Genomic DNA, 18,978 nt, shown 5'->3' on the forward strand with positions numbered 1-18,978 from the left:
TAAATAATTAAATAAAATCTACCGCTCTCAACCAAATATTTTAATAATTATTAAATTATTACAATACTCTCGAATACTCTAAAACATCATAAAACACCCAAAAACACACCAACATCACATAAATAAAGTATCAAATAATTTATAAAATACTATAATTAAATAAAAACAATTAAATAAGTTAGGGGAGTTACAAAAACTCGTTAGGTTTGGATTGAACTGGAAACTGTTATGATCTTTGTTAGTAATTTTCAGTTAGTTTGCTATTGTTAATTAAATTGATGAGCTTTGTTAAAAAAAGGATTGACATTAGTTAAGTTAACATTTGTGAGAGGTCAGTGAGCTTGGTAGTGTGTTAGTTTGTGAAATGAAAAAAAGGGTTAGATGGTTAGGTCTGTTATGCGAATGCTTTAGAGGTTAACAAGTTGTTAGTTAATGTTGTCATGCTATTAGTGAGATTAAAACCTACTGGAAACCAATTTTTGTTATGACAATTGTACCTCTGTTAGTGCTAGGAGAATGAATGATGTTAGTTAACTTTTTTAGTGATTCACTTGTTATAACACTACAATTTGGTTAGTAGTTAGATGCATCAAATTAATTTGAAGTTAGTTTACTGTTAGATGTTAGTTTTGCTAAGTGAATATGTTGTTGTTAGTGAATGTTTTCAATTAAAGAAGTTAGACTTTATGTTGTGAACTGCTTTCTTTAGTTATGTATTATTGTTAGTTATTGATGGCTTTGTTGGAAATTAGTTTGTGTAAACTCTGTTAGGGTTGACGAAAATGTTAGTATGTTGATTTTCTTTATTATGTTATTTAAGTGATAAAAGTTCAACACTTGTGAAGTTAGGAATGTTTGCATCAATGTATGTGTGTTGACAATGTTGAAGTATGTTGATGATGAATTATGTTAATACTTAAATGTATGTTGCAAGGTGGTTGTATGTATGTTATGTTGGTGAACTTGGTTTGGACTATTTTGAAGGATATTTGGCAATATGAAGTGTTTGAACAAAGGCATACAAAGTGACTAGCATTTGAAGCACGTGGTTAAGGCAACATCAAAGATCAAAAGCTGGAAGCTTTAAAGATTCAATCAAAGAAAGGGATGGCTTGTGGGAGAAGCATGGCAAGAATTAGGGTTAGGATAGTTAAACTTAGTTAGTTAACTTTGGTCAATTGGTTGACCAAAAAGTCAATAGTTGACCAAAAGTAAACTTAGGTCAAAAGGTGTATATTTTTGTATAGTCTGATTTGATGTAAAGCATTTGTGATGTGTTGTTGGATTTTTAAATGAAAATGGATTTGAATGCAAATGACATAAAAATTTGACCTATATTCTAAGTAACATACTTCCCTCCAAAACAAGGATTTTGAATTTGAGTGATGCACTTGCACAAATGAACCTTGTCGTGCCATTGAAATGAATTTTGAACCATGAAATGAACTTTGTATTAGAATAAAATGTTTATGAACCATGCAATTTGGACCATGGACTAGGGAATGAATGAATCTCAATCCAAATCAAACAAATGCAATGACCAAGATGATCACCCCATAAAGGGGCTTTATCAAGAAAATGAGTCCCTTATGGGTGACCAAATGATGTTGATGAATTCTCAACCCTAAATTCAACACACAAGGGTTAACAACGCAAAAACCAGGAATTAGGGCTTTATATAATTGGTTGAGAACACCCTAGATAGACTTGGAAAACCCTAATTTTCATCAAGTACAAATAACTACACCTTGAATCCATAATCCATGTCCTCTTTTTTTGAACAAGGCTAATGTAAATGAACTAATTAAGTATGAATGTATGCACATGAGTTAGAGCCATGAACTAGATGAAATTTGTGAATAGTAGGGGAAATTTTGGGGTATGACAGTTGCCCCTATTTAATCTTCTCAGACCTTAAGGTGTGAATAGCAACGACTTTCAAATATTTAAGGTAGGAGATGATTAAATACCAGAATATCCAAAAATATTGCCCGCTGGGAATAAATAAATGCAATGTGAGGTAAGGGTATTAGTGAGAAATTGTTTGTTGGATGGCATGTATGCTTTTGTATATGGTCATCTGTTGGGGATTAGCTGAAATATCTATGAGGAATATGGGACAATCGTAAAAGAAATGTTAAGCGTGTGTGATGTATGCAATGTGCTATGTATGCAAATATATGCTTGATTTTTTTTCCTCCACTAAAAAGTTTTGGAAGATATTGGTAATTGAGAAATTCCAGCAGGATTCCACCGAGGCAAGTGAGATTTGGATGAGGAATAAAGAAAATGTGGCGATTGAATGGCTAGCCATCAGCACTGCAGCTAAGGGAGTAAATTGCATGACATTAGGTGACTGGAGTGACAACTTGATTAAATGTATGTTTAGAAACAACAATATGACATCAACTCTATGGTTGGAGATAAAAATACAACCAATATTATCTGTTAGGGATAGTAGTATGTTTGACATCAATATTGCGATTGGGGATGAGAATGATTAACATCAACTTTGAGGTTGGGGATATGAATGATTGACATCAACTCTGAGGTTATGGATAAGAACGATAGACATCGACTCTTAGGTTTGGGATAAGGATGATAGTCATGAACTACGAGGTTGGGGATAAGAATGTTACACATCAACTCTAAGGTTGGGGATAAAAATGATTGACATCAACTCTGATGTTGGGGATAAGAATGATAAACATCAATTTTGAGGTTGGGGATAATAATGATTGGCATCAACTCTGAGATTGGGGATAAGAATGATAAACATCAACTTTGAGGTTGGGGATAAGAATGATTGACATCAACTATGAGATTGGGAATAAGAATCATTGACATCAACTCTAAGGTTAGGGATAAGAATGATTGACATCAACTATCAGGTTAGGGATAAGAATGATTGAAATAAACTTTGAGGTTGGGGATAAGAATGATAGACATCAACTCTGACGTTGGGGATAAGAATGATAAGCATCAACTCTGAGGTTGGGGATAACAATGATAGACCTCAACTCTGAGGTTGGGGATAAGAATGAATGGCATCAACTCTGAGGTTGGGGATAAGAATGATTGACATCAACTCTGAGGTTAGGGAGAAGAATGATTGACATCAACTTTGAGATTGGAGATAAGAATGATAGACATCAACTTTCAGGTTGAAGATAAGAATGATAGGCATAAACTCTGAGGTTGGGGATAAGAATGATAGACATCAACTATGAGGTTGGGTATAAGAATGATTGACACCAACTTTAAGGTTGGGGATAAGAATGCTATACATCAACTCTGAGGCTGGAGATAAGAATGATTGACATCAACTCTGAGGTTTGGGATAAGAATGATAGACATCAACTCTAAGGTTTGGGATAAGAGTGATTGACATTAACTCTGAGGTTGGGGATAAGAACCTTTGACATCATATCTGAGGTTGGAGATATGAATGATAGACATCAACTATGAGGTTGGTGATAAGAATGATTGACATCAACTCTGAAGTTGGGGATAACAATGATTTACTGAAGGTGTGAAAAACCTAAGAAAGGGGCGTTTGAACTGGGTTTTACAAGATTTTTTTTTTCCAAAACAAGAACACCACTAACAAGTTAATAACAAAGAGATGAAAACACAAGTATTTTTATCCTGGTTCACCTGAAACTCAAAGAAACTCCAGTCCACTCACCAAGGTGATTTTGTCTTATAAACAAGGACTTAGTCCACTATAATCAACATATTACAATAATCACAAAGGATACCCTTCTTTGTCTTCTCAAGGATAACCTCCTTGATAACCTCAATCGTCTGGCTTGAGATCTTCAGAATCTTCAGCTACGTAACACAACTTCAAAAGCTTGGAATTCTTTAGAAGCTTTGGTGATCAGAGTCACGTCCAGAAACACGAATTGAGAGAATATTGCAGCAGCAAGATAGCGTTTCCTCATAATCTTCTCAGGAGTGAATCAACACAGAAGCAGAAAGATCAATGCAGCAGCAACGACATTGAATATCTTTCAGAACTTCTAATAATTGGCGCAAAAGTGGATTTAGAACTCATTGTTCAGAAACTGTTGACTTTGCATGTCATATACTCAGAATCAGAACTGGTTGTTAAAGCTACACAATAAAAAACCATTAGGATTCCAAAACTGTTCTCACACAAATATAATATTGTTATCATCAAAACTCAAGGTATATATGTAGAACCCAATCTTGTTTTAACAATCTCCCTCTTTTTCATGATGACAAAACATGTATTTTAATGAACAACTTTGTACAGGGTAATCACAGAAGAATACATCTTACAGAAGCACAAAGATCCCATTGAGATGTATAATCCTATAAAGGTAAAATTAGAATGAAAGAACAATTTCCTAATTAACCTTTTTGAAGTACCATAGTAAATTTTCAAACAGAATCTAGTTTATCTTCAGAAATTGATTGATGTTGTTCAGAGCACTAGTTTGTTAACATCAACATTGTGATGAGCTTTACTTCATGAGCTTTGTTGAGTTCTTTTGAATATGCTTTAGAGATGGTTGTCTTCAGTCAGAACTTGAATCTTGGTTCTCTTTGAAATTCTCTTTCGGAGTTAGATTGCCTTTGAAGAGCTCTTTGAAAAGAACTTTCAGAACCTACTTGAGAATATGCATTGGCTTTGGGATCACACCTTGGCATCCTCCTTATCCATCATTCATTGGGTTTGCACTGGGAAAGATCACCAAGCACATTTGATTGTATCATACTTTGTTTTTCATTATTTAATAACCAAAATACCAGAAATATGTCTATGTATAGGTTTGTTTCTTTTGTAGGTAGTGTGTGCATCCACCAATGCCTCATCAAGCTTACAACTAGGATTTGAGACCCTCAATGCAAGGAGATCAATCAAGAGATGATTCACATTGGTTATAGACATCATATATGGGTCCCCACGATCTTTATTTATCATTTTGATCAAGAATTCATCAAGAGTCTGAAGCTTGTTTTCCTTGGAAGCCCTAATTCATTTGGGTATCTTGTGTGACTTCCTCAGTAAGTTTCTTCAACATTTGATCAAATATATCAAGGGATACTTAATTATACATCATCTTATGCATATTTTATCCCCCATGAGCCCCAAATATCAATAGAAATTCAAGTTTCCAAGTTGGCTCAAGGGGGTTGACCAGAGAAAGTCAACTGGTCAAAATTGGGGTTCCCTAGACCCTATCTCTTATAGTTTTTTTCATATGAAAATGATTCTAATAAAATATTTACTCCTTATGACATTCAAAATAACTTCCATGTTAAGGTCAGTATCTAGTTTTTCTTGGAAAGTCATTTTTTATGGTGAAAGATTATAGGTCTTTTTGTCTGAACCCTAGTTTGGAGGTCAACTTTCAAGGACCATAACTTGCTCAATTTTTATGAGATGAAAACCATTCAAGTTTCATGATCTAATTAAATATGTCCTCTCCAACTTTTTTTATTTGAGGAACTTCAAATTCAACATGCAAATTCATGTGCCAAGAGGAAACATTATAGGTCACTTTGGGCCATTACCATTCAATAAGAGATTTTCTTCAACTTCTAAAATGCATAACTCCTTCATGCCAAATACAAATGAGTTCAAATGTTTGACCAAATTGAATAGGTTTTAAATAGCTACATCTTTTATGAAGGAACTTTTTCCATTTGGAGCTCATAGCAAAAGTTATTTTGACTTGGGACTTGGAAATTTTTCAATTATGTTTGATTTCCCAAACTTCCACCTCAAAATTAATCGTGATCCAAGCTTCAAATGGAAACGTGTTCAACATGAAAGTTGTTCGCCTTGATCCCACCTTTCCAAAAAGTCAAATATCACCTCATTTGGACAATAATTGAGGGACTTGCACATGAGTTCTTCACAAGGTTCCATTTGGTAAGATTTATGTTCAACATTCATTTCCTTTATGCATGGCTATGTGACATCATTTAAGGTTGGATAACCCAAATTATGGATCATTTGGCATCATTTTATGGGCATATAACACGCCCATGCATCCATGGAAGTGATATTTCTATTTTTGGCATTTTGAATGAAGTGTGTGGAAAGAAAATGCATAACCTATAAATAAGACCCCTTCTGCTCAGAATTGGGGACACCTTGCCCAAGCTTTGAACCTCCAATCCTAATCCTCACCATTAAAGGGTAAACTTGAATGTTTTAAATTGAAAATCGAGTTTCAATTTAACTTTAGTTTTAAAGTTGAAACTCCAAGAATCTAATCCCTTTCTTAATCCATTTCACCTCCTACAAGCATCTGAAGTCAAGCCAAGGTCAATTAGAAGCAAGATTAAGCAAGATTCAAGCACCCTTGAAGGTGAATTTTTCAGAAACTTCATCTCTTCGATTCTCTCTCAATTATTCACCATTCTCTTCGATTCTTGGTTGGCTGAAGTCCTACCAATGTAGGCAACAAGATTGAGTTGCTTTGAGGTCAAATCGAAGTAACTCAGTTCATGATCCTCAAAATTCAAATCCCTGTATCTTTGGATATACTTGGAATTGGAGAAAATTGAGGCCATATTCGAGCTCCTGAGCATTTTTCCTTTAAATCCATGTCCTTGTTTTTTATTTTGTTGGTGGTTGATGGTGTCCAGTCCGGTGAGGTCCACCGGAGAAGAAGACCGGAGCCCTAGCTCCAGTGGTGTGTTGGCAGCTTCACATTCATTTGATCCTGGTCCAATAATCTAATCATGGCCTTTGGTTTGAATTACCATGCAACATCACTTTGACTTGTGTCTACCATGGAAAACGCGCGTGTGGTGATCAGATCTGCCAACTCAATTAATGAGGGATATCTGATGACCCTTATTTTTTCTAATTTCTTTTTAATTTTTGAATTTTCATTTAAGCCTTTTATTTTGTTTGATTCATAGAAATTTCATTTTTAATCCAAAAAAATATGGGACTTTCACCAAAAATCTTTAAATATTTTCCTCTTTCATATCCTGAATTAAATTATTTTTTGGATTAATTTTGATATTTTTCATGAATTCAATGTTTTTGCACATATTTTTAATTGTTTAAAAATACTTCTGACTTTTCAAAAATAGTGAATTTTTTTGTCTAAGGTCCTTTGACCTTGTTTGACCTAGGATAAATCCCTTGGCCATTTATTTGGTGTTTTAAAGGGATTTTAGGTTTTGACCAAATTAAAATGTATTTTAATTCACTTTTAATTGGATTTTTAATTGTTTAATTGTTTCAAAATTATGTTTAGCCACTTTTGTGGTCTTATGATGTTTGACTTTCTGTTTGGGCCTTGGTCAAGGTTGATTTGACTTTTATTGGATCAAAACCATTGGATCTAGGGGATTGATGAAATCTACATTTCATCTCCCAAAATGAATGGATGATTTTGATTTGATGAAACTCCTCCCATGACCAATTTGTGTTTCTATCTTCCCCTTCGTCTTCATCTTCATCCCTATTCTCTCCCATTCCCTCATTTGACCAATGAAATCTCTAATGTCTTAAGGCTAATTGGTTCATCAATGACCTTGTGTCAGATGAACCAATACAAGTATGACTGAGATAGGTCCCTCCCTCTTGATTATTTTCTTTTAGTGTCAGATGAAGCAATACAAGTATGGCTGAGATAGGTCCCTCCCTCTTGATTCTTTTATTTTAGTGTGTGGCATGTTTTAGGAGTTTGGTTCTTCATACCAAATCTCTAACATGCATTAACACCTAAATTTTTATTTCCCGATCTTAAATAGTTGTGACTTCTACATAAGTCCAATTACGATTTCTTAACATAGAGCTAAATTTGACCCTAATGGCATATCATTCTAGTAACCGAGATTGTAAGTCTCCTATTATTCATGGTATTGTATGGAGACTTGACCTTTTATCCTTTCATGAGAGCTAGTGGCATACTTGTTGAATTATCCCAGTTGGAGCCCTTCTCATGGAAGATGTCTTGGTTTAAGGATTCATACTTGTGAATGAATGGTTGAGTGTTCTCCAAAGAATGACTTAAACAATTCAAAATCACCACTAACACTTGACTAAATTTTGACTAACATTTGACTAATTCTTGTTAATATTGCTCTACTTTCAAGTCATTTACTTTATGCAATTTAAATTTCAGTCATTTATCATTCATTGTCATTTACATTTCATTTAACTTATTCATGTTTATGTCATTTTCACTTTGCTCATTTAAACCATATCTTGTGATTGTATATATTTTATTTGTGTATTTTGACTTTGTTTGTGGTCTTAGGACCTTAAAACACCTAATAATAACAAAAAACCCTAAAAACATCTAGTGGGCTGTTGATCTTGATCTGAACTTTTGGACTTAGGATTAGGAAACATTCCATATGCAAAAGGACTTAGCCAATGCCAACATTTTAAGACCAATCTATTGTGAACTGGGCCTTCATCTGATGCAAGCCTTGGATCTTGTTTGAATTCATCTACTACTCTGTCTTTGTGCTTAATTGTTATTTTGGTCTTGTGTCTGATGTTTTGCTCTGAGTTGATCAAGGAACATTTCATTTGATACATGAGAAGACAAAGAAGACTGCTAGCTTTTGGGATTGCTTGCTTGGATATGGCTATCTTTATTTAATGCCTTGATCTTCATGATGTCTGGATATTGCTAATTTCTTATTGGTTATTGCCTGATCAAAGTCCAAGGGAAAATGGGTTTCTATATGACATTCTTGTCTGTTGGATTATATCCCATTGGTCAAATCTTTTCAACTCTTAACTTTTAATTTTGTGCTTAGGATAGTCTCTTGCATCTCCTCCCACTTCTTAAATTTAAAAATCTCTCCCCCATTTCAAAACTTTTTTTGCTTGTGATTTCAAACTTAGACATTGTTTTAATGATTAGAAACTTTGGCCTTATACAATGAATTTTCAAACTCTTTTCTTAAATTAAGTTTGTAAATAAACTTAACCATATTGACTTAAATTTCAAAAGACAAAAAGAATTAACAACCCCATTTAAACCTTTGGCCTTTTGTTCCCTCTTCTTAACTTTTTGTTTAAAGCAATTCACCAACTTTGAATTTTTTACCACGAACTACGAGGTTTTGATCCCTCATTTTTATGTTGGTACGTAGGCACAAGACCGAAGGTCTTGTCAAAGACAAAAGTATAATCAATGAATTCTTTTTTCATCCCCACACTCTATTTGCTTCAAAGATCTTTTATACCAAACACATATGCACACATAAAAAAGGGCTCCCTAGCAGTACCTAGGACACTTTGGGTGCTAACACCTTCCCTCTATGTAACTAACCCCCTTACCTGTAATCTCTGGCATTTTATTAGTTTTGATTTGAAAACTTATCATCTTTGGGGTTTTTTCATACTTTTCCCTTTTCCTTTGGAAACAAGAAAAGCACGGTGGCGACTCTGGTTTTATTGACGTTAAGTTTATCCATAGCTTGATCATAATGAATTTACAGTTACAGAAATCAAGTAGCGACTTTGCTAGGGAGTAGTCCTCTGTGGGTTTAGCCTACTTTTTTATGTGTATATATTTGTATATTTGATGTTTGTTTGTGTGATATAATTTGTCTGTTATGCTCGGTGATCTCTGAGTGGTGTGTAAGTTCTAACCCGAACATGAGTGCAATTAAGATAGGAGGATGGTATAGTCATGTTCAACTTGTGTGGAGTAGTCCTTAACAAGTTGGCTTGAGACCCATCTACTCAGTGGAGACCCTTTTGGAGTTACTGATGTCACACAAGTTATTTGTGATTAGGCATTACTTTCTCTTATTTGGGGTCCGAGAAGCTGAGAACCGTAGAATATTTAACCCAACTTGGCCTATTTAGGACGTAGTGCGGAGACTGTTCAGGTGTAGACTTGATAACAGTTGTTACACGATACTACACTCAGACGAGTCTCTCTTGAGAATATTATGGGTTGATGAGTCAGTCATCTTAACCTATAATATCCGATAAATGGGATCAAAACTCTGGGAACTTCTTAGAACATGATCTACAGGTTTTTATCTTTAGTACACTCCTTTAGAATGGTTCTTAACCTGACTCTATGCTCGTGACTCACAACAAACCCTTTGATTCATGATTGATCAGATCAAGTCTTGTCAATATCAATGGAACTTGGGCGTTGATAAGGTGAAAACCATAATCCACCAAAATGGATGATTGATCTTGATAATGACTTGATCCATCCCTTGACCTTTGTTTGTGTTTTCCTTGTGTGTGATCCCTTGTTTGTGATTGTTGCATTCATGCACGCATACACATTATAACATTCATCACAGAAAGGAATATTTCAAGGAACTGAGGTCTTGTTTGCAAATATTTTCGGACCATGGATTATGGACGAAGGAACACTAAGTACAGTTTCAGATGTCCTGATTTGGAAGAGCTAAGGAAGTTGTCATCTTTCGTATTAGATCCCTTGGACTTCAAGCAACGTCATGGGAAGCTCTTGTATGTGTTATCTACTGATGTGGTTGAAGAAATTTTGAGTGTTTTGGTTCAATTCTATGATCCTCCTTACCGGTGCTTCACTTTTCCTGATTATCAGCTTGTGCCTATGTTAGAGGAGTATGCCCATCTCTTGGGATTACCCATATTTGACAAGGTACCTTTTAGTGGATTTGAGGTGATTCCCAGATCTCATATCATAGCTGAAGCTCTTCCTCTGAAGAAATCTGAGATTGATGCTCATTTGGTGAAGAAAGTAGGTATTCTTGGGTTGACTTCTGAGTTCCTCATTGGTAAAGCTACTGTCTTTTCTCAAGCCGATAGCATTGTCTCTTTTGAAGCCATCTTTGTATTTATCATCTATGGTTTAGCATTGTTCCCTAACATTGATGGTTTTGTTGATGTTAACGCCATTAGAATATTCTTTATTGGGAATCTTGTTCCTACTCTGTTGGGTGACATGTATTTCTCTTTGCATTTGAGAAATTATAAAGGTGGTGGGACTATTGTGTGTTGTGTTCCTCTCCTGTACAAGTGGTTTATTTCGCACTTGCCTCAGACACCTGCTTTTCTGGAGAACAAGCAATGTCTACGGTGGTCTCAGAGACTTTTGTCTCTCACTAATGATGATATTGTTTGGTATGATTCCGTATTTAATAACTTGGATATTATTGATAGTTATGGTGATTTCTCTAATGTTCTTCTCATTGGTACACAAGGAGGAATCAACTACAACCTTGATTTGGCTCGTCATCAACTTGGGTTCCCCTTGAGAGATAAACCTAATAACACTGAGTTAGAAGATATATTTTATCAAGAGGGTAAAGATCCTCAACATTTGAAGTAGAGGATGATACATGCGTGGCATAATGTGCATAGGAAAGGAAAATCCGAGCTTGGTACGTGCAACTGTGTAACTTTGGAAGCTTACACTACTTGGTTAAGAAGAGAGCTTTGGAGATGAAGATGTCGTACACCTGTGAAAGACCTATGTCTTTGGTTGTGGATGAGCCATCAACTCTCCCTAACCAAGATGTAGAGGAGTTAGAAGAAGCAAAAGAAAGATATATGGGAAGAGCGGTTCCATGCTTTGAGCCAAAAGCATGAAGAATTGCAACTTGAGTCGAGAGAAAAGGATGCACTTATTGAGATTCTTGAAGACCGAGAAGTAAAGAGACAGACAGATCCAGAGGGTCTACCTTCCTCTAGCACGCCTCAGCCTTCCGGTGCTTGAAAGAAGATTGTTGATCAGGTAGTTCTTGAGAAGGCTCAGATGAAGACATCCTGTGAATCCAAGACTCGACGCATCTGAATGAAGGATGCACCCGTAGCTCGATCATCTGGTGCAGTTGCTAGGGATCCTTAGGATGAAGTTTCCTTTGCTCTTGTATTTGTATTTTGGTTTCTGAAATTGTACTCAGTGTAATCCTTCCAAATTTTATGAATAAATAGAGATTTTATGGTCAATTGTATTATTGTTATTGTTATTATTATTATATTTGCAAATAGGACTTCATGTGTTCCTTGGAATTAAAAACAGTCAAAAACATTGAATTTCATGCATCATTTGCATAACAAGTTTTTCTTCCGCCATATGTCTTACCAGTTCTTCTTCTGTGCATCAGCCAAGCTGACTCACTGATACAATACTCATGCTAATCAACCGAGAATCATGGAGAATCTATAGCAAGAGAATCCAGAGCTAAAGGACGAGATCGCCAGATTAACAGCGCTGATGGAATCTGTCATTGCTGCACAGAATCAGTCTTTACTAACTTCTGCAACTCCTCCTCCTTAAAGAACTGTCATTTCTGACGTTGATACCTCAACGGTTCCGATTGCTACTGCCAGTCAATCCATGCCTGCTGATTTCCCTTGGGGAATGCCACCCAATTTTGTGCCAGAAGGGTATGCGCCCACATTCGTTTTTATGCCGACATCTAGCCCGGTCATTTTAGTGCCACCTCCGGTTGTTCATACTCTTCCTCGTGTTGTAGAAACTATCTACCATTCTGAGCCATCTGAGGCCCAGATGTATATGATAAGATGGATGAAATGAAGGATCAATTCCTCGAGCTCTGTAAAGAGTTGGAGACTTTGATAGGGAAAGACTTGGTTAAGAAGAGTGTTGCTGAACTCTGCTTGGTCCCCAATGTTAAGATCCCGATGAAGTTTAAAGTCCCCAACTTTGAAAAGTATAATGGGAACACTTGCCCGCTAAGAAATCTTGTGATGTATGCCGGAAAGATGTCTACCCAAACTGATAATGATCAGTTGCTGATTCACTATTTCCAAGACAATTTGACTGGAGCTGCCTTAAGATGGTATATGGGGTTGGACAATGCAAGCATCCGTACTTTCAATGACTTTGGCGATGCCTTCGTCAAGGAGTATAAGTACAATGTGGATATGGCGCCTGATAGAGACTAGTTAAGGTCAATGTCTCAGAAAGATAAGGAGACATTCAAAGAGTATGCTTAGAGATGGAGAGAGTTTGCTTCCCAGATTAGTCTTCCTCTCGAGGAGAAGGAAATGAAAAAACTCTTCTTGAAGACGTTGAGTTCTTTTTATTACGAACGTATGATTGCAAGTGCCACCAATGACTTTACCGAAATGGTAAATATGGGGATGAGGCTAGAGGAAGGAGTCCGTGAAAGACGTCTGTCAAAGGAAGAAGCATCATCCAACAAGAAGTACGGTTGGAGTTTCTCCAAGAGGAAGGAAGGAGAAACTAACTCAGTGTCATTAAGGAGGCAGAAGATGCCTCATGTTACAAAGAGTTCTCAACCTCGTCAACACCAACATCAAGTTTCTTCAGTAATTCCGATTTTTTCCAACAATCCTAATCAATCAGTTCCAATTCAACAACAACATCAACCACCGCAACAAAGAACCAACTACAACAACAACAATAATTATCATCAACAAAACTTTGGAGGAAGAAGGTCTCTTTTGACCCTATTCCTATGACATATACATAATTGTACCCATCATTGGTTCTCAAGAACGTCATTCAACCAATAAATCCTCCGCAAATCCCTGAGCCAATACCATGGTGGTTCAAGCCTGATCTTCATTGTGCTTTTCACCAGGGAGCCCATGGCCATGACATAGAAAACTTCTATCCATTGAAATATGAAGTTCAAAAGCTTGTGAAGAGTGGTATGGTGTCCTTTGAGGACAGAGCGCCAAATGTGAAAGCTAATCCATTGCCTGCTCATGATAATGCTATTGTCAACATGGTGGACGACTGTCCAGGGAATTTCTGAGTATTTGATGTACGACGTATCCATAGGTCGTTGGTGGAAATGAATAGAACCTTGTGTTTGATCAGTGACTGTGAACATGACCATGATGGTTGTGTAATCTATAGCCTGGACCCCCGTAGGTGTATGATTGTCAAAAGAGATATCTAGAAGTTAATGGATGAGAATGTAATCCAGATTCAACAATCAAGGGATCTAGATGATGTGAATGTGATTATGCCTGTATTCAAGACCCCTGAGCGGATAATCATTCCATTTGATAGTAGCAGCAACAACAATGTTAATAGATTGGTATCGTCGTTGGTTATACGGTTAGCGGGCCCTGTCCCCTACTCATCCGATAAAGTTGTGCCATATCAGTACAATGCCACAATGATTGAAAATGGTCAAGAGGTTCCTCTACCAGTCGCAAATTCAGTGGTGAATATTATCGATGTTGCAAAGGTGACCCATAGCGATCGAGTGTTCAGTCCCGTGTTTCTAAATATAGTAGAATATATTGCAACAGGTAAGAAAGTAGAGATTCCAGTGGTGAATCCTGATAGTGCTTCAATGTGTCAGTCTGGTGAGTCCATCAAGTTGAAGACTAATGATGATGATGAAGTTTTAAATCTGATTAAGAGAAGTGAATTCAATGTTGTGTAGCAGCTGCTCCAAACTCCATCAAAAATATTTGTGCTATCATTACTGATGAATTTTGAAGCACATAGGGAAGCATTGCAGAAAGTGTTAGAGCAGGCTTATGTTGAGCACGATGTGACCGTGGATTAGTTTAACCACATAGTTGCCAACATTACTTCTTGTAATAATTTGAGTTTTTGTGATGAAGAGCTTCCCGAGGAAGGCAGAAATCACAATATGGAACTCCATATTTCAATGAATTGCAAGGAGGACGCTCTGTCCAATGTGTTGGTTGACACTGGGTCATTTTTGAATGTGCTTCCGAAATCAACTTTGTCAAGACTCTCTTATAAAGACGCCCCGATGAGGTATAGCGGCGTGGTTGTCAAAGCGTTTGATGGTTCGCATAAAATAGTCATCGGTAAAGTGGACCTTCTAGTGAAGATAGGTTCGAGTGATTTCCAGATTACTTTCCAGGTAATGGATATCCACCCGGCCTATAGTTATTTGTTAGGAAGGCCATGGATTCATGAAGCTGGAGCAATGACGTCTACTCTACACCAGAAGTTGAAATTTGTGAAAAACGACAAGCTTGTCGTTATTGGTGGAGAGAAGGCGTTGTTGGTGAGCCATCTGTCATTTTTCACGTATGTTGATGCTGAGGAGGAGGTTGGAACGCCGTTCCAAGCCTTATCTATTGCTGATGAATTGAAGAAAACTAGGGCACCCATGTCTTCTTTGAAGGATGCACAAGAGGCTATTCATGCTGGCAACATTGACCAGTGGGGTCGTGTTGTTGAGATTGCCGAGAAGAAGAACAAAGTCAGATTGGGATTTCAACCAGGGTAATTCAATGCCAAAGTCAAAGTTATGTAACCAATGTTCCGCAGAGGAGGGTGTAAGACCCCAAATTTTGACCCTAAGGTCCCTCATGCTATCTCATCATATGCATTAGCATTGGGATTACACATTGGTATCCTCCTCACCCATAATTCATTGGGTTTGCATTGGGAGAGATCACGAAGCACATTTTTGATTGTATCATACTTTTTTTTCATTATTTACTAACCAAAATACCAAAAATATGTCAATATATAGTTTGTTACTTTTGTAGGTAGCTTATATCTTGGGTTTGAGACCCTCAATGCAAGGAGTTCAATAAATAAATGGTTCACATTGGATCTAACCATAATATAAGGATCCCTATGTTCTTCACATGTCATTTTGATCAAGAAATCATCAAGAATTTGGAGTTTGTTTGCCTTGGAAATCCTAATTCATCTGGGTATCTTGTGTGAATTCTTCAACAAGTTTCTTCAACAATTGATCAAATATTTCAAGGGGTATTTCATACTACATTATCTTATGCATATATTATCCTCCATGAGTCCCAAAAGTCAAGAGAATATCAAGCTAGCAAGTTGGTTCATGGGTGTTGACCAGAGAAAGTCAACTGGTCAAAACTGGGTTTCCCTAGACCCTATCTCCTACAACTTTTGTCATATGAAAATAATTCTAAAAGCAAAGTTACTGAATATGACATTCCAAACAACTTTAATTTTTAAGTTAAGATCTAGTTTTTCTTGGAAAGTCATTTTTTATGGTGAAAGATTATAGGTCATTTTGTCTGAACCCTAGTTTGGAGGTCAACTTCCCAAGACCATAACTTGCTCAATATTTATGAGATTAAAGCCATTCAAATTCCATTATCAAATTCAAGATGTCTAATTAAACTTTTATGTTTGGAGGAAGTTCAAATTCAACTTGAAAATGCATGTGCCAGGAGGAAACATTATAGGTCACTTTGGACCAATGCCATTGAACAACTGATTTTCATCAACTTCTAAAATGCATAACTCCTTCATGAAAAATCCAAATGAGGTCAAATTTGTGACCAAATCTAAGAGTTTTGAAAGAGATACAACTTTGATGAATCAACGTTTCTCATTTGAAGTCCATAGAAAAAGTTATTCAAGGTAGAAGAAGTGAACATTTGACTTGGGACTTAGAAAATTTTCAAATATGTTTGATTTCCCAAACTTCCACCTCAAAATTCATCATGATCCAAGCTTCAAATGGAAAAGTGTTCAACATGAAATTTGTTCCCCTTGATCTCACTTTTCCAAAAAGTCTAAAATCGTCTCATTTGGATAAAAAAATTGGGACTTGCGCATGGCTCCATTATGGGAAGTATTTTGGAAAGATTTGGATTCAAATGATCATTCTTCTTTGCATGCTTCCACATGATGATTTCAGTACACTTTGCACATGAATTGGAGTTGGATTACATCAGTCCTTAGGCCGAAATCATTTCCCATGCACCCATGCAAGGAGGTTTCTAAATTTGGCAAAATTTCAAGTGGTGCAAAAATCAAATTCATTGCCTATTTAAACAAGCTCAAGGCTTCAGAATCAAGATCAAACTCATGCCCAAGCTTTGCTAGACTGATCCAAACCCTCACTACCATAGAATTTCTGAGGTTTCTCTTGAAATCGAGCTTGAACTTCATCTTCTATTTGGAAGTTCAAACTCTAGAAATTCACTTCCCTTTTTATCTTAATTGGTTTCTGCAAGCAAGAGGAAGAGAAAGCAAGCAAAACCAGATCAAGATCAAGTGAAATTGGATCAACTCGAAGGTGAATTTTCAGAGACTTCATCTCTTCGATTCTCTCTCAATTCTTCACCATTCTTTGTGATTTTTGGTTGTCTGAAGTCCTATCAATGTAGGCAAGAAGATTGAGTTGCTTTGAGGTCAAATCGAAGCAACTCAGTTCATGATCCTCAAAATTCAAATCCCTGTATCTTTTTATATACTTGAAATTGGAGAAAATTGTGGTCAGATTCGAGCTCCTGAGCATTTTTTCTTTGAATCCATGTCCTTGTTTTTCATTTTAGTGATGGTTGATGGTGGGCTAGTCTGGTAAGGTCCACCGAAGAAAAAGACCGGAGCCCTAGCTCCGGTGGTGTGTTGTCATACCTCTCAGCCACAAGATCCATCTAATTTGTTTTAATCTCAGGCGTCCATTATGATTACCAAGCCTGCAGCGCATTGACTAAGGACCATTGTGGAACGCGCGCGCTTGGCCATTAGATCTGCTACCTTAATTATTGAGGGAGATCTGATGACCCTTGTTTTTTTTTATTTTTTTTATTTTTATGTTTAAGCCATTTATTTTAATTAATTCACAACAATTTCATTTTTCATCCAAAAAATATGGGACTTTCACCAAAAATCTTTAAATATTTTCGCCTTTTGTGTTGTGAATTAAAATTATTTTTTGGATTTATTTTGATATTTTTCATGAACTAGTTGCTTTTGTGCATATTTTTAATTGTTTAAAAATACTTCTAACTTTTCAAAAATTATGATTTTTTTTGTCTAAGGTCCTTTGACCTTGTTTGACCTAGGATAAATCTCTTGGCTATTTATTTGGTGTTTTGAAGAGGTTTTAGATTTTGACCCAAATTAAATTGAATTTAAATGCATTATTAATTTGATTTTTAATTGATTAATTGTATAGAAATTTTGTTGAGCCATTTTTGTTGACTTGTGATGTTTGACTATGTGTTTGGTCATTGGTCAAGGTGGATTTGACTTTTAATAAATTAAAATTATTGGATTTAGGGGATTGATGAAATGTACATTTCATCTCCCAAAATGAATGAATGATTTTAATTTGATAAAATTCCTCCCATGACCAATTTGTGTTTCTCTCATCCTCCCTCCCTCTTCATCTTCAATCCCATTCTTCCCTATCCCTTTTATTGACCAATGAAATCTCAACATCCTAAGGCTAATTGGTTCATCAATAACTTTGTGTTAGATGAACCAATACAAGTATGGATGAGATAGGTTCATCCATTTGATCTTTTCTTTTAGTGTGTGGTATGTTTTAGGAGTTTCGTTCATCATACCAAATCTATAACATGCATTAGCACCTAAATTTTTATTGCCCGACCTCAGATAGTTGTGACTTCTATATAAGTCCAATTACGATTGCTTAACATAGAGCTAAATTTGACCCTAAAGGCATAGCATTCTAGTAAGTGAGATTGTAAGTCTCCCCCCTTTCATGGTATTGTGTGGAAACTTGGCCTTTTTTCCTTCCTTTGGAAGATGTCTTGGTTCAAGTATCCATGCTTGTGAATAGAGGGCTGAGTGTTCTCCAAAGAATGACTTAATCAATTAAAAGGCAAAACATCACTAGCATCTAACCAACTAACATTTGACTAACTTGTATTAATATTGCTTTTATTTTTCAAGTCATTTACTTTATGCAATTTAAATTCAAGTCATTTACCATTTCATTTGTCATTTTACATATCATTTAACTTGTTTATGTTTATGCCATTTTCACTTTCCTCATTTGAGCCATATATTGTGATTGTATATATATGCTTGTGTATTTTGTTTGTGTTTGTGGTCTTAGGATCTTAAAGCACTTAATAAACAACAAAAACCCTAAAAAATGTTTGTGTGGACTATTGGGTTTGATATGAACTTTTGGACTTAGCATTAGGCAACATTCCATATGCAAGAGGACTTGGCCAATGCCAACATTTCTGAGACCAATTTATTGTGATTTGAGCTTTCATATGATGCAAGTCTTGGGATTCATTTGCTTTTATCTTCT

The sequence above is a fragment of the Lathyrus oleraceus genome, chromosome 7 (assembly GCF_024323335.1).
Source record: "Lathyrus oleraceus cultivar Zhongwan6 chromosome 7, CAAS_Psat_ZW6_1.0, whole genome shotgun sequence".
NCBI classification, from domain to species: Eukaryota; Viridiplantae; Streptophyta; class Magnoliopsida; order Fabales; family Fabaceae; genus Lathyrus; species Lathyrus oleraceus.